This window comes from Dendrobates tinctorius, unplaced genomic scaffold (assembly GCF_039654945.1).
Source record: "Dendrobates tinctorius isolate UK_male_01 unplaced genomic scaffold, ASM3965494v1 ptg000155l, whole genome shotgun sequence".
Classification (NCBI taxonomy): Eukaryota; Metazoa; Chordata; class Amphibia; order Anura; family Dendrobatidae; genus Dendrobates; species Dendrobates tinctorius.
In genome coordinates, this window is record NW_027361822.1 from 24,798,556 (window position 1) to 24,811,935 (window position 13,380).

At 44.7% G+C, this 13,380-nt stretch overlaps 1 pseudogene; it reads left to right on the forward strand.

The window, feature by feature from the left end:
* Positions 1 to 12,668, forward strand: part of LOC141051132 (uncharacterized) — a 71,842-nt pseudogene extending 59,174 nt beyond the window's left edge.
* Positions 12,669 to 13,380: the final 712 nt, after the last annotated feature.

A 13,380-nucleotide genomic window follows, 5' to 3' on the forward strand; every position in this document is an offset into this window, starting at 1 on the left:
GCCAGCACCTGGATCCGGCAAATTGTGGGATCAGGTCTGGAGTTAAGGTTCCACCACTGGCTTCCACGAGGATAAATGCAGTCCTCTCAAGAAAGACGGTCTGGAAGGGGAAGCAATCTCACTCCTAGACAAACATGTTCTGGAAGAAATTCCTGTAGAAGTGTAGAGTTTTACTCCCCCCTATTTAAAAAAAAAAAACAACAAAAAAAACACCCCAGATAATTCCTGGATGACAATTATAAATCTGAAAAGACCTCAACAGGTATCTGATAATCCTGTATTCCAAGATGGAGACGATAAGGCCAGCAGTAGAACTCCTCCTTCCTCAGTATTATATAGCAGTCCTGGACCTCAAGAACACTTATCACCACACTCTGATCCGGCAATAAGGCCGCAAATGTCTCAGAGTGTCAGTCCAGATGAGGTCTCAGTGGCGCCACTTTCAATACAGGGCTTTGCCCTTTGGAGTAGCGATAGCCCTCGAGTTTTCACAAGATTATTCGCAGAAGTCACAACGCACCTCAGAGAAAAAGATACTCTGGTGATGCCATATCTGGACAACTTATTGACAGTGGGAAGAAATCTCCCTTAAGGTACTGTCACACTTAGCGATGTACCAGCGATCCCGACCAGCGATATGACGCGTTCAGGATCGCTGGTGCATCGCTAAGTGGTCGCTAGTGAGCTGCCACACAGGCAGATCTCACTAGCGACATCGCTGGGGACGGGGGTCGCTGCTTACCTGTCACACTAGGCGATCCTGCGTCCTCCCGCCCGGCTCCACGCATCGCTCGTCGTCACAGCAGGAAGCGCCGCAGGAAGCTGACGACGAGAAACAGTCCAGCCTGTTCTCGCACGATCAGCGATAACCAGCGGGGGAGCGGGTTGTAGGTAAGTATCACACACAGCGATATCGCTAGCAATATCGCTATAACGTCACAAGTTATAGCGATATTGCTAGTGATATCGCTTAGTGTGACAGGCCCTTCACTGTCAAGAACAAGTCAGAATAGGGGATGAAAGAGAAATAAAAAAGCCAGAAATGACTCTGCGAAGGACCATGTTGGTGTTGGGGTCCCTCACCTCCCGCATACCAGCAGTGAAATGGGCCCAGTTCCACACAAGGGAACTATAAGGGTGTGTGCTGCAGAACAACCTAGAACTTCAGGGACGGTTAGAGCAGAAAGCTCACCCTCCGGGACTCTGTACTCCAGTCACTCAGGTGGTGGTTACAGTTAGTCATCTCTGAGAGGAGTTCCCGGCGCATACACACAGACTCCAAGGTATTCACAAAGGACGCCAGTCCTTGGGGGTGGGGAGTCCACCTAGACACATTATGGCTATAGGTTCCCTGGAGGAAAGAAATCTATCCTCAAACGATTGAGAGCCTCTAACAATCGAAAAAGCGCTAAAGAAATTGTTACCACACTTAAAAGAGGACACCATGTGAGAGTCCTATCGGACAGCCAAGCAGTGGTTGCATAGGTAAACCACCAGGGAAACAAAACCCGTTCTCAGTCCTTGATTCAGATAGTCACCGGCCCTTTTAGGCTGAAGGTGACTGCTCTTGTCAGAGGGCCTCCGCTAAGCAGCTTGAGCCCGGATCATGACTCTGGCAGAACACCAGTTCCTCTCATTATCGGCCCTGCATATCTGAGGTTTAGACAACCTGTAGGCAGACTTTCTGAGCAGGAACCATTTGAGGCAAGGAGAATGGTGCCTAAAAGAGTCAATTTTTTTCAACGGATAGTGCACATGTGCGGAAAAACCCAGTATAGATCTTTCGCCTCAAAATCCTACAGGAAGGTTCAGAAATTCTATTCCCTAAGTCCAGCAGACAGGCTGTTGGCAGTAGACGCCTTCAGGATGGAGTGAACATCAGGTCTCCTGTAGGCCTTCCCTCTAATATGCCTCATACCAGCGGTTCTGAGGAAGATCAGGGAGGACAGAGCCATAGTGATTATGATAAGCTCCCTTTTGGCCGAAAAGGCCATGGTTCTTCTGGTTGAGAGTGATGTCAGTGATAGAGGTCTAGGGCCTTCTAACACAGGGTCCCTTTAATCACCCTCAGAAGTCCGGGCTGCATTTGACAGCCTGGAATTTGAAAGGTCACTACTAGAGAAAAAGGGATTCTCAGAGGGGTTAATATCCACCTTACTCAGTAGCAGAAAACCAGTGACTACAAAAATTTATGGAAGGATAGGGGAAAAAATTCTTAGCTACCTCAGGGACAATACGGGAAGGAGAAGTCCTGATAGTGGCAATACTGGAATTTCTTCAGAAAGGTTTAGAGTTGGGGTTAGCTGTCAGTACCCTCAAAGTATACATCTCAGCCCTATTTAACTGCGATCTGGCAAACAATAAGTGGGTGGCCAGGTTTATCAGGGCCTGTCCTAGAACTGACCCTGTCTCGTCCCCTACTCCTCATCCTTGGGATCTAAATTTAGTCCTATCATCTCTGACAAAGAGACCGCTTGAACCACTGAACACAACATCAGATAAAGATTCTAACAGCCTTATTAAGGGCGCTTACATTGGCCCGTATGTTGAGGATTTACTCACATTATCAACAGACCCTCCCTACACTCAGGCCATGGGTGATAAAGTTGTGTTAATACTAGATCCAGCATACCTTCCCAAGGTGGTATCAAAATTCCATAGGGTACCAGAAGGAAGAGAGGCTTCATTGCCTAGATGTGAGGAGATGTCTCCAGCAGTATTTAGAAGTAACGAGACCTTGGAGAAAACAGAGGGCCTTATTTGTCTCATTCCAAGAGACATGGAAGGGCCTTAAAAAGCCTCAAAACAGACTATAGCTAGATGAGTGAGAGAGGCCATTATGCCAGCATATAGCAGTACAGGCAGGGCTAGTCCAGTAGGTATAAAAGCCCACTCCTGGACGGAGAGAGCAGAAGCTCTCATTGACCAAATCTGTAAGGCGGCCACTTGGTCCGCTCCGTCTACCTTTGTCAAACTTTATAGGTTAGACCTATTTGCTACCTCTGATCTCACATTCGGGAGAAGAGTGTTGCAAGCAGTGATCCCTCCCTAAGAGAATACAAATCTCTAACTCTCTCGTGGTGCCGTCATGTATGATGGAAAAACACGGGTATTACATACCTGGTAATGTGTTTTTTCATGAGACATGACGGCACCCTTATATTCCCTCCCTATTGATCACATCATTAGTGGGATGCATTATTAACATTATACACTCCCTTGGGTGTTGGAAATTTGATGGTATAAAGGATGTGTTATTTATATGTACACTAACCTGCAGAGTTCCTCTCGTGCTCTGTAAAACAACTGATGCAGAGAGAGGAGCCGCCCTTTTATCTTGAAGGTTTCCTGTCCTTGTTGGGCGGATCCCCTCTCTCGTGGTGCCGTCATGTGTCATGAAAAAACACATTACCAGGTATGTAATACCCATATTTCTCCTGAGTACACCGATACCTCATATGTGAGGGACTACTACTCTTGAGGCACAGTGCAAAGCACAGAAGGGAAGAGGCGCTATATTGGAGTTCAGATTTTGTTACTATGGTTTGAGGGTGCCATGTCACATTGGCAGAGCCCCTGAGGTGCCAGAACAACAGAAACCCCCTATATGTGAACTTATTTTGCAAACCACATTCCCCAATGAATTTATCTAGGGGTGCAGTAATCATATTGACACCACATGTGGCTCACAGAATTTTATACCACTGAGCGGTGAAGAAAGAATAAATTACATTTTTACAATTAAAATGTTGTTGAATCCCCAAGTTTTTAGTCTTTCAAGGGCTAATAGGATTTTTTTTTTACAACAAACTGAGGTCCATTTTTTCCTGAATGCGCCAATACCCTACATGTAATTGGGAAATATTTTTCAGGCACAGTGCAAAGCTCAGAAGGCAAGGAGCGCCAGATTTTACTGTTATGGCTTGTGGGTGCCATGACCAACTGGTTTCTCTCCTGTTGAAGAAGTCCTGCACGATCTCTAAACGCATTGACCCTGTAAACCTGTTTTATTAATAAATTTTTATCCGTTGAAAACCACTGTTTTCATCATCAGCAGCGAAGAAATGACATCTCCCTCCCGATCGTTTGACCTACTGGGAGAGTCCATGAGGTGCCAGAAAAGTAGAACCCTCATAAGTAACCCCAATTTACAAACTACACCTCTCAATGAATTCATCTAGGGGTGCAGTCATCATATTGACACCATGGATGTGTCACAATTTTATACCATTGGTCTGTGAAGAAAAAATAACTACTGTACATTCTTACCACCAAAATTTTCTTTTAAATCCAGATTTTACATTGTCACACAAGCAGTGGGTAAAAATGGCACCATAATTTGTCCCACAATTTCTACTTAATGTGGCAATACCCCATATGTGGCTGTGTTATGAATGAGTCACCGTAGGAGGCAAAAACAGAAATACTAGCTAAGTCCAGAATACCAGAGAAGTTGGCAGCTATCGGATTGCAGACCCCTGAACCTAACAACAACAACTAGCAGTAGCCGTGGGGGGTTCCTACGGTGCCCTAGACCCCTCGATCACAGCCGGAGAACTACATAGCCTAAAGACAGAAAGGGAAATCTAAACTGCCCCAGAGCAGACCCCAAAGCAATAGGCAGCCCCTAACATATAATGACGGTGAAGCAAGATGAAAAAACACTCACACAGATAGAAAGATAGGCTGAACAAATGATGGGGCCCAAGCTAACTAAATAGGACAGAATAGAAAAGCTGCTGTCTGCAATCCGCCAAAACCCTCTCAAAAACAAGAGCCAACAGACTGATAGGGAAAAAAGCCCTGAAGACGCTAGGCTTCAAAAAAGACTATATCAGTACTCAGGTATTATCTGAAGACAGAGCAAAAAGGAATTCAGCTCACCCAGCAGGGAAAGGCAGAAATCCAGAAAAACAAGGCAAAACAAAACCAAAACACAAATGCAAAAAGTAGAGCAGAAAACTTAGCTTTTGAGGAGCAGGAATCAGACTGGTCTCCAAGAATCCCTCAGAGTAATCACCCGCAAGGCAGAAGGGCATCGGCTGCCTTATATCCAGTCAGCAATCCCAGTCACCCAGTAATCATCATTCTGCTCAGGTGCTTTGTAATCAGCCTCACTACCTTCCTTCACCAGAAGAGGGAGTTCATCAGACCTCAATGGTGAAGGGGAAAATGAACTCACAACAGTACCTCTCCCTTGAGGAGGGGTCACCGAACCCTCATCCACGTCACCAGGGCGATCAGGGTGAGCCCGATGAAAGGCACACACCAATCTTTTGGCATGAATATCAGAGGCAGAGACCCAGGAATTATCCTCCTGACCATAACCCTTCCACTTAACCAAATACTGGAGTCTCCGTCTAGCCAGATGGGAATCCAGTATCTTCTCTACCTCATATTCCATGTTACCTTCAACTAATACAGGGTCCGGAGGTGCCACCCCAGGAACAACTGGTTCAACAAACCTCTTCAACAAGGACTTATGAAACACATTATGAATTTTAAATGTGACAGAAAGAACCAACCGAAAAGAGACCGGATTAATAATCTCCAAAATCTTGTAAGGTCCAATAAATCTAGGCTTAAACTTAGGAGAAGCCACCTTCATAGCGATATTTTTTGATGATAACCAAACCATATCACCAACCTTAAACTGGGGACCAATGGTCCTATGTCGGTTGGAAAACCGCTGGGCCTTTTCCTGGGAGAGAGATAACTTATCCACCACTTGGTCCCAAATCTGGTGCATTCTCTCCACCACAGTGTCAACACCTGGGCAGGCAGAAGGCTCCACCTGCCCTGAAGAAAATCGAGGATGAAACCCAAAGTTACAAAAAAAAGGTGACATCAAAGTGGCAGAACTAGCTCTATTATTTAAAGCAAATTCGGCCAAGGGCAAAAATGAAACCCAATCATCCTGATCGGCGGAAATAAAACATCTCAAATACGACTCCAAAGTCTGGTTTGTTCTCTCCGTCTGCCCATTGGTCTGAGGGTGAAAAGCAGAGGAGAAGGACAACTGAATTCCCAGCTTGGACAGAAAGTCCTCCAAAATCTAGACACAAATTGAACTCCTCTGTCAGATACAATGTTCTCAGGAATCCCGTGCAAGCGAACCACCTGTTGCAAAAACAGAGGCACCAACTCAGAGGAAGATGGCAACTTTGGGAGTGGTACAAGATGAATCATCTTAGAGAACCTATCACAAATCACCCAAATAACAGTCATTCTCTGAGAGACAGGCATATCAGAGATGAAATCCATTGAAATATGGGTCCATGGCCTCCTGGGGACCGGCAAAGGCATCAACAACCCACTAGAGCGAGAACATGGTTTAGACCGGGAGCAAGTCCCACAGGACTGCACAAAATTCCTGACATCACGAGACAAGGCGGGCCACCAAAAAGACCGACTCACCAGATCTCTACTACCAAAAATACCTGGATGACCAGCCAATGCAGAGCAAAGAACTTCAGACATCACTCTCTTCCTCCACTGGTCAGGAACATACAACTTTCCACTGGGACAACGCTCAGGTTTGTCCTCCTGGAACTCTTCCAGAGCACGTCTCTAATTGGACGAGATGGCAGAAAGAACTACCCCATCGCCTAAGATGGTAGCAGGCTTGGTCACCACAGGAGAATCAGCAAAGAAGCTCCTAGAGAGGGCGTCTGCCTTGACATTCTTAGTGCCAGGAAGAAAAGAGACCACAAAATCAAAGCGTGTAAAAAACAAGGCCCTACTAGCCTGTCTAGGGTTCAAGCGTTTGGCCGACTCCAGGTAAATCAAATTCTTGTGGTCAGTGAGGACCACGACTTGGTGTTTAGCTCCCTCCAACCAATGTCTCCACTCCTCAAATGCCCATTTCATGGCTAACAGTTCCCGATTCCCCACATCATAGTTACGTTCAGATGGAGAGAACTTTCGGGAAAAGAAAGCACAGGGATTCATTTTAGATGTTACAGGATCCTTTTGGGACAAAGCAGCTCCTGCACCAATCTCAGAAGCGTCCACCTCTACCTGGAACGGGAGTGAGACATCAGGTTGCCGCAAAACCAGGGCAGAAGTGAATCTTCGCTTCAGCTCCTGAAAGGAAGAAACAGCCTCCGGAGACCAATTCAACACATCAACACCCTTTTTAGTCAGATCAGTCAATGGCTTGGCAATACTAGAAAATTTTGCTATAAATTTCCGATAAAAATTAGCAAAACCCAAAAACTTCTGGAGGGCCTTCAAAGAAGTGGGCTAAACCCAATCATAAATGGCCTGTACCTTGGCCGGGTCCATTTCAATAGTTGACGGAGACAAAATAAATCCCAAAAATGAAATCCTCTGTACCCCAAAAAGGCATTTCGATCCTTTGACATACAGGGAATTCTCCCTCAAGATCCGGAACACAGTCCGAACATGTTCCACATGAGAATCCCAATCCTTGGAGAAGATCAAAATATCATCCAGATAGATAATCAAAAATTTATCCACAAAGTCTCGGAAAATGTCGTTCATGAAGCACTGGAAGACAGAAGGGGCATTAGTGAGCCCAAAAGGCATCACCAGGTACTCAAAATGTCCCTCCGGAGTATTAAACGCCGTCTTCCATTCATCCCCATGCTTAATGCCGATAAGATTATACGCCCCCCTGAGGTCAAGCTTGGCAAACCAGCAAGCACCTTTAACTCTGGAGAATAGACCTGAAATCAGGGGTAACGGATACTGATATTTAATAGTAATTTTGTAGAGGGCGCGATAATCAATACATGAACCTAACAACAACAACTAGCAGTAGCCGTGGGGGGTTCCTACGGTGCCCCAGACCCCTCGATCACAGCCAGAGAACTACATAGCCTAAAGACAGAAAGGGAAATCTAAACTGCCCCAGAGCAGACCCCAAAGCAATAGGCAGCCCCCAACATATAATGACGGTGAAGCAAGATGAAATAACACTCACACAGATAGAAAGATAGGCTGAGCAAATGATGGGGCCCAAGCTAACTAAATAGGACAGAATAGAAAAGCTGCTGTCTGCAATCCGCCAAAACCCTCTCAAAAACAAGAGCCAACAGACTGATAGGGAAAAAAGCCCTGAAGACGCTAGGCTTCAAAAAAGACTATATCAGTACTCAGGTATTATCTGAAGACAGAGCAAAAAGGAATTCAGCTCACCCAGCAGGGAAAGGCAGAAATCCAGAAAAACAAGGCAAAACAAAACTAAAACACAAATGCAAAAAATAGAGCAGAAAACTTAGCTTTTGAGGAGCAGGAATCAGACTGGTCTCCAAGAATCCCTCAGAGTAATCACCCGCAAGGCAGAAGGGCGTTGGCTGCCTTATATCCAGTGAGCAATCCCAGTCACCCAGTAATCATCATTCTGCTCAGGTGCTTTGTAATCAGCCTGACTACCTTCCTTCACCAGAAGAGGGAGTTCATCAGACCTCAATGGTGAAGGGGAAAATGAGCTCACAACATGGCTGTACAGTACTACTTAGTCATACGGAAAGACTTGGGAGGAATGGAGAGTAGTGATGAGCGAAATATGCTTGTTACTCGAGATTTACGAGCATGCTCGGGTGTTCTCAGAGTAGCTTGGGCATGCTCGGAGATTTAGTTTGTGTCGACGCAGCTGCATGATTTGCAACTGCTAGACAGCCTGAATACATGTCGGGATTTCCTAACAAACAAACAATCCCCACATGTATTCAAGCTGTCTAGCAGCCGAGGAGCATTGATGTTCTCCCGGGGCTCCCACGATCTCTCTTCAGGACCGAACCCTTTCCAATCAATCAGGAAAAAGGTCCTCCCCCTGACTGTCTTCATGGCCAGAATATCTTTTACATATATATCCTCAGAAGTGCTTGGTTAGGGGGAGCGAGAAGGAGATGAATGGAAGCAATTAAACACCGCAGGTTTGAGGAGTGGCACATGGAAAGCATTGGGGATCCGCAGCGAGGCAGGCAATTTCAATTTGTTGGCCACGTCATTGATGCGACTTAAGATTTCAAAGGGACCAATGTAGCGTGGACCTAGCTTATGAGAGGGGATCTTAAGTCTGATATAACGTGAGGATAGCCAGACCTTATTGCCCGGAAGATATGGAGGGGCGTCCAGGCATTTCTTGTCGGCGTACCTCTTCATCCTGCTGCTAGCTTTCTCAAGAGCCTCTTTAGTCTCTTCCCAAATTTTAGAGAATTCCAAGGACAGGGAGTCCGCTGCTGCTACACCCGAGGCGGGGGAAACAGGAAGAGGGATGCCGGGATGCTGCCCAAAGACCACAAAAAAGGGAGACTTGGAAGAGGATTCACTGGGGTGATTGTTATAGGTGAATTCTGCCCATGGGAGAAGAGAGACCCAAACATTCTGGTGAGCATAGGAGAACTGCCGAAGGTAGGATGTTAGAGTTTGATTGACTCACTTCAATTGACCATTGGACTGCGGATGATAGACTCAGGAGAAATCCAGGGTTACCTTCATTAATCCGCAGAGCGCTCTCTCAAAAACGGGAGGTGAATTGGACCCCTCGGTCCAACACGATATGCTGTGGGAATCCGTGAAGTCGGAAAACATGGTGCAAGAAAATCTTCGCCAGCTTGGGGGCAGCAGGCAGTCCCTGCAATGGAACTAAGTGGGCCATCTTGGAAAATCGATCCATGACCACCAAGATAACGGTACAGTTCGAGGAAAGAGGTAAAATAGTGACAAAAGTCCATAGCAATATGGCTCCAAGGAACTTAAGGCGCAGGCAGCGGATGCAGAAGTCCAGAAGGTAGCTACCTAGGGATCTTGTTTCTGGCACAGGATGAGAGCGGGTCTTCTTGGCTCCGGCATGTCCAGCAATCTTGGAGGAATGTCCCCAACGCAAGTCTCTCACCCTGTCGCAGTCCAACACAAAGGTTTTGCCAGGTGATGGGGTGATTATGTTTAGAGGAGCCACTGTGACAATCCTAGCCGGATCGATGATATGTGCTGACTTCACCTCTACGTCAACTGGCTGGAAAGACTTTGATAGGGCATCAGCTTTGATGTTCTTATTACCAGGTCGAAAGTGAAGCTCAAAGTCAAAACATCCAAAGAACAAGGACCACCTGGCTTGCCGAGGGTTGAGCCTTTGGCCTAACTGAACGTAGGCCAAATTCTTGTGGTCGGTAAATATGACAAAACGATGAACAGCCCCTTCAAGAAGGTAACGCCTTTCCTCTAAAGCCAATTTTATGGCCAGTAGTTCTCAGTCCCCAATGGAATAATTGTGTTCGGGGGAGGAGAAGGCTTTAGAGAAGAATCCGCAGGTGACCAACCGCCCGGAAGTGGATTTTTGCAAAAGGACTGCTCCTGCTGTAACAGATGATGTGTCGACCTCAAGGATAAATGGCTTATTGGCGTCTGGTCGGTGGAGCACAGAGGCCGTAGCAAATTCTTGTTTCAGAGTCTAGAAGGCGTTCTCAGCCTCCGAAGACTAGAGATTGGGGTTGACCCCCTTGCGAACAAGGGCAGAAATTGGTTTAGTCAAGGAGGAGGAATGAGGGATAAATTGCCTATAATAGTTGGCAAAGCCAAGAAAGTGCTGGATTACCTTCACTCCAAGGAGACATGGCCAGTTGAGGACAGCGGATACTTTCTCGGGATCCATCTTCAGACTGGACTTGGAGACAATATAACCAAGGAAAGGCAAAGAGGACTGCTCGAAGACGGAGTACTGATATGAGCAAGGAGATACCCAGAAACAGAGAAGTATGGGAGGAAAGCGGGACCAGAAGGACCTGGGGCTGGCAGGAGCTAGATGCTGCAAGAGAGGAAAATGGGAACAAAATGAGAGCGGTATAAGGAGATGGACACACGGCTGAGAGAACACAGGAGGCCAATGGAATATAGGAACAGAAGGACAGTGGCGGATACAGGGCAGGCAGGCACAGGGGAGACACAGGAGAGGCAGGCATGGCAGAGACACAGGAGAGGCAGGCATGGCAGAGACACAGGAGAGGCAGGTAAGGCAGAGACACAGGGCAGGCAGAGACACAGGCAGGCAAGGCCGAGACAGGGCAAACAGGCAAGGCAGAGACACAGGACCTGAGGACGAGGAAGGATGCCAGGCAAAAGATGCTAGCGCCACCTCGTTGATATTTTTTCTTTTATTTTGACCTACATATCATTTTTTGGTGGCTTCTTATTCCAATATCAGGGAGGTCGTTTGTGCAAAGATAGTTGAATTTCATGGTCTACTGGTTTGTGCTCTGAGGTCTGTTAGATTGTGAACTGTTTTTGTCTTGGTAAACCAATTTTTCTACATAAAATATCCATAGAAATTGCAATATATCTAGAAATTTAAAAATATAATTAAGGATGCTAAATTAAATAATTGTTTTTTTTTCTTGGTAGATGACTGTACCTGGAGATCAGAGGGACATCAGACATCTTCAGTTCTTAAATCAGATGACCTTGATATCACACAAGATACAACTGAAGTGAATGCCATTACTCCAGCTATTTCATCATCCCTTCACAGCAAAGATCTATCATCTGATCCTTTTAAACAAGACTTATCTCCTAATTTTTAAAAAAATATTCAGAAAACTATAAGCCACAAAAGAGGCGTAAAAAATCAAATTGCTCTTACAAAAAAGAAGCCATTTTCAAATTCAAAGAATGAAAAATGTTTTTCCCATAAAAGTCACACACAGGGGAGAAACCTTTTTTTGTGTTTAGAATGTGGGAAATGTTTTGTAAGGAAGACACAGCTTATTAGACACCAGAGAATTCACACAGGAGAGAAACCCTTTTCATGTTCAGAATGTGGGAAATGTTTTACTCAGAGATCATCTTTAGATCGCCATCAGGGAACTCACACAGCGGAGAAACCTTTTTCATGCTCAGAATGTGGGAAATGCGTTACAAGAAAATCACATCTTGTTTTTCACCGGAGAACTCACACAGGAGAGAAACCATATTCATGCTCAGAATGTGAGAAATGTTTTACACAAAAATCAACTCTTGTGAAACATCAGAAAAATCACACAGGGGAGAAATTTTTTTCATGCTCTGAATGTGAGAAATCTTATAATCAGAGATCACATCTTGTTGTTCACCAGAGAACTCACACAGGGGAAAAACCATATTCATGTTCAGAATGTGGGAAATGTTTTACACAAAAATCAACTCTTGTGAAACATCAGAAAAATCACACAGGGGAGAAACTTTTTTCATGTTCAGAATGTGAGAAATCTTATAATCAGAGATCAAATTTAGTTATACATCGGAGAACTCACACAGAGGAGAAACCTTTTTCATGTTCAGAATGTGGGAAATGTTTTTTAAATAAATCAAATCTTTTTACACATCAGAAAAATCACACAGGGGAGAAACCTTTTTCATGTTCAGAATGTGGGAAATGTTTTTCAAAGAAATCAAATCTTTTTACACATCAGAGATCTCACACAGGGGAGAAACCTGTTTCTTGTTCAGAATGTGGGAAATCTTTTTCAATAAATCATATCTTGCGGCACATCAGAAAATTCACACAGGAGATAAGCCATTTTCATGTGCAACATGTGGGAAATGCTTTATTCAAAAATCAATTCTTGTGACACATCAGAAAACTCACACAGCGGAGAAACCTTTTTCATGTTCAGAATGTGGGAAATCTTTTTCAAGTAAATCATATCTTGCCGCACATCAGAGAACTCACACCGGAGAGAAGCCCTTTTCATGTTCAGAATGTGGGAAATGTTTTACTCGGAGATCATCTTTAGATCGCCATCAGGGAACTCACACAGGGAAATCAGTTCTTGTGACACATCAGAAAATTCACACAGGGGAGAAGCCATTTTCATGTGCAACATGTGGGAAATGCTTTATTCAGAAATCAAATCTTGTGACACATGAGGATACTCACATAGGGTAGAGAAACCTTTTTCATGTTCAGAATGTGGGAAATGTTTTGCAGCTCAAACAAGTCTTGTTAAACATCAGAAACTTCACAAATGAGAGAATCTCACATTTTGAATATGGAACACTTTAACCAGAAATCATAGTTATTCACCAGAGAAATCACACAGGATCATTGATCAAAATGCAGGAAATGTTGGGCAAATAAGTCAAGTCTTGTTAAACACCAGAGAACTCACACATGGGAGAAGCCATTTTCATATTCAGAATGCGGGAAATGTTTTATTCACAAATGGCATCTTCTTGAACATTAAAAATCTCACACAGGGAGAAGACATAATCACACCTAAAAGGTAATAAATGTTTGACTTAACAGTCATATTTTATTGACCATTAAAAAAACCTCAAACTGGAAAAAACAATATATACGGCTCAAAAAAATAAAGGGAGCACTATTCCATTTGCAACAGGCTTTGTGTTCCTTTTATTTCTTTGAGCAATATATTT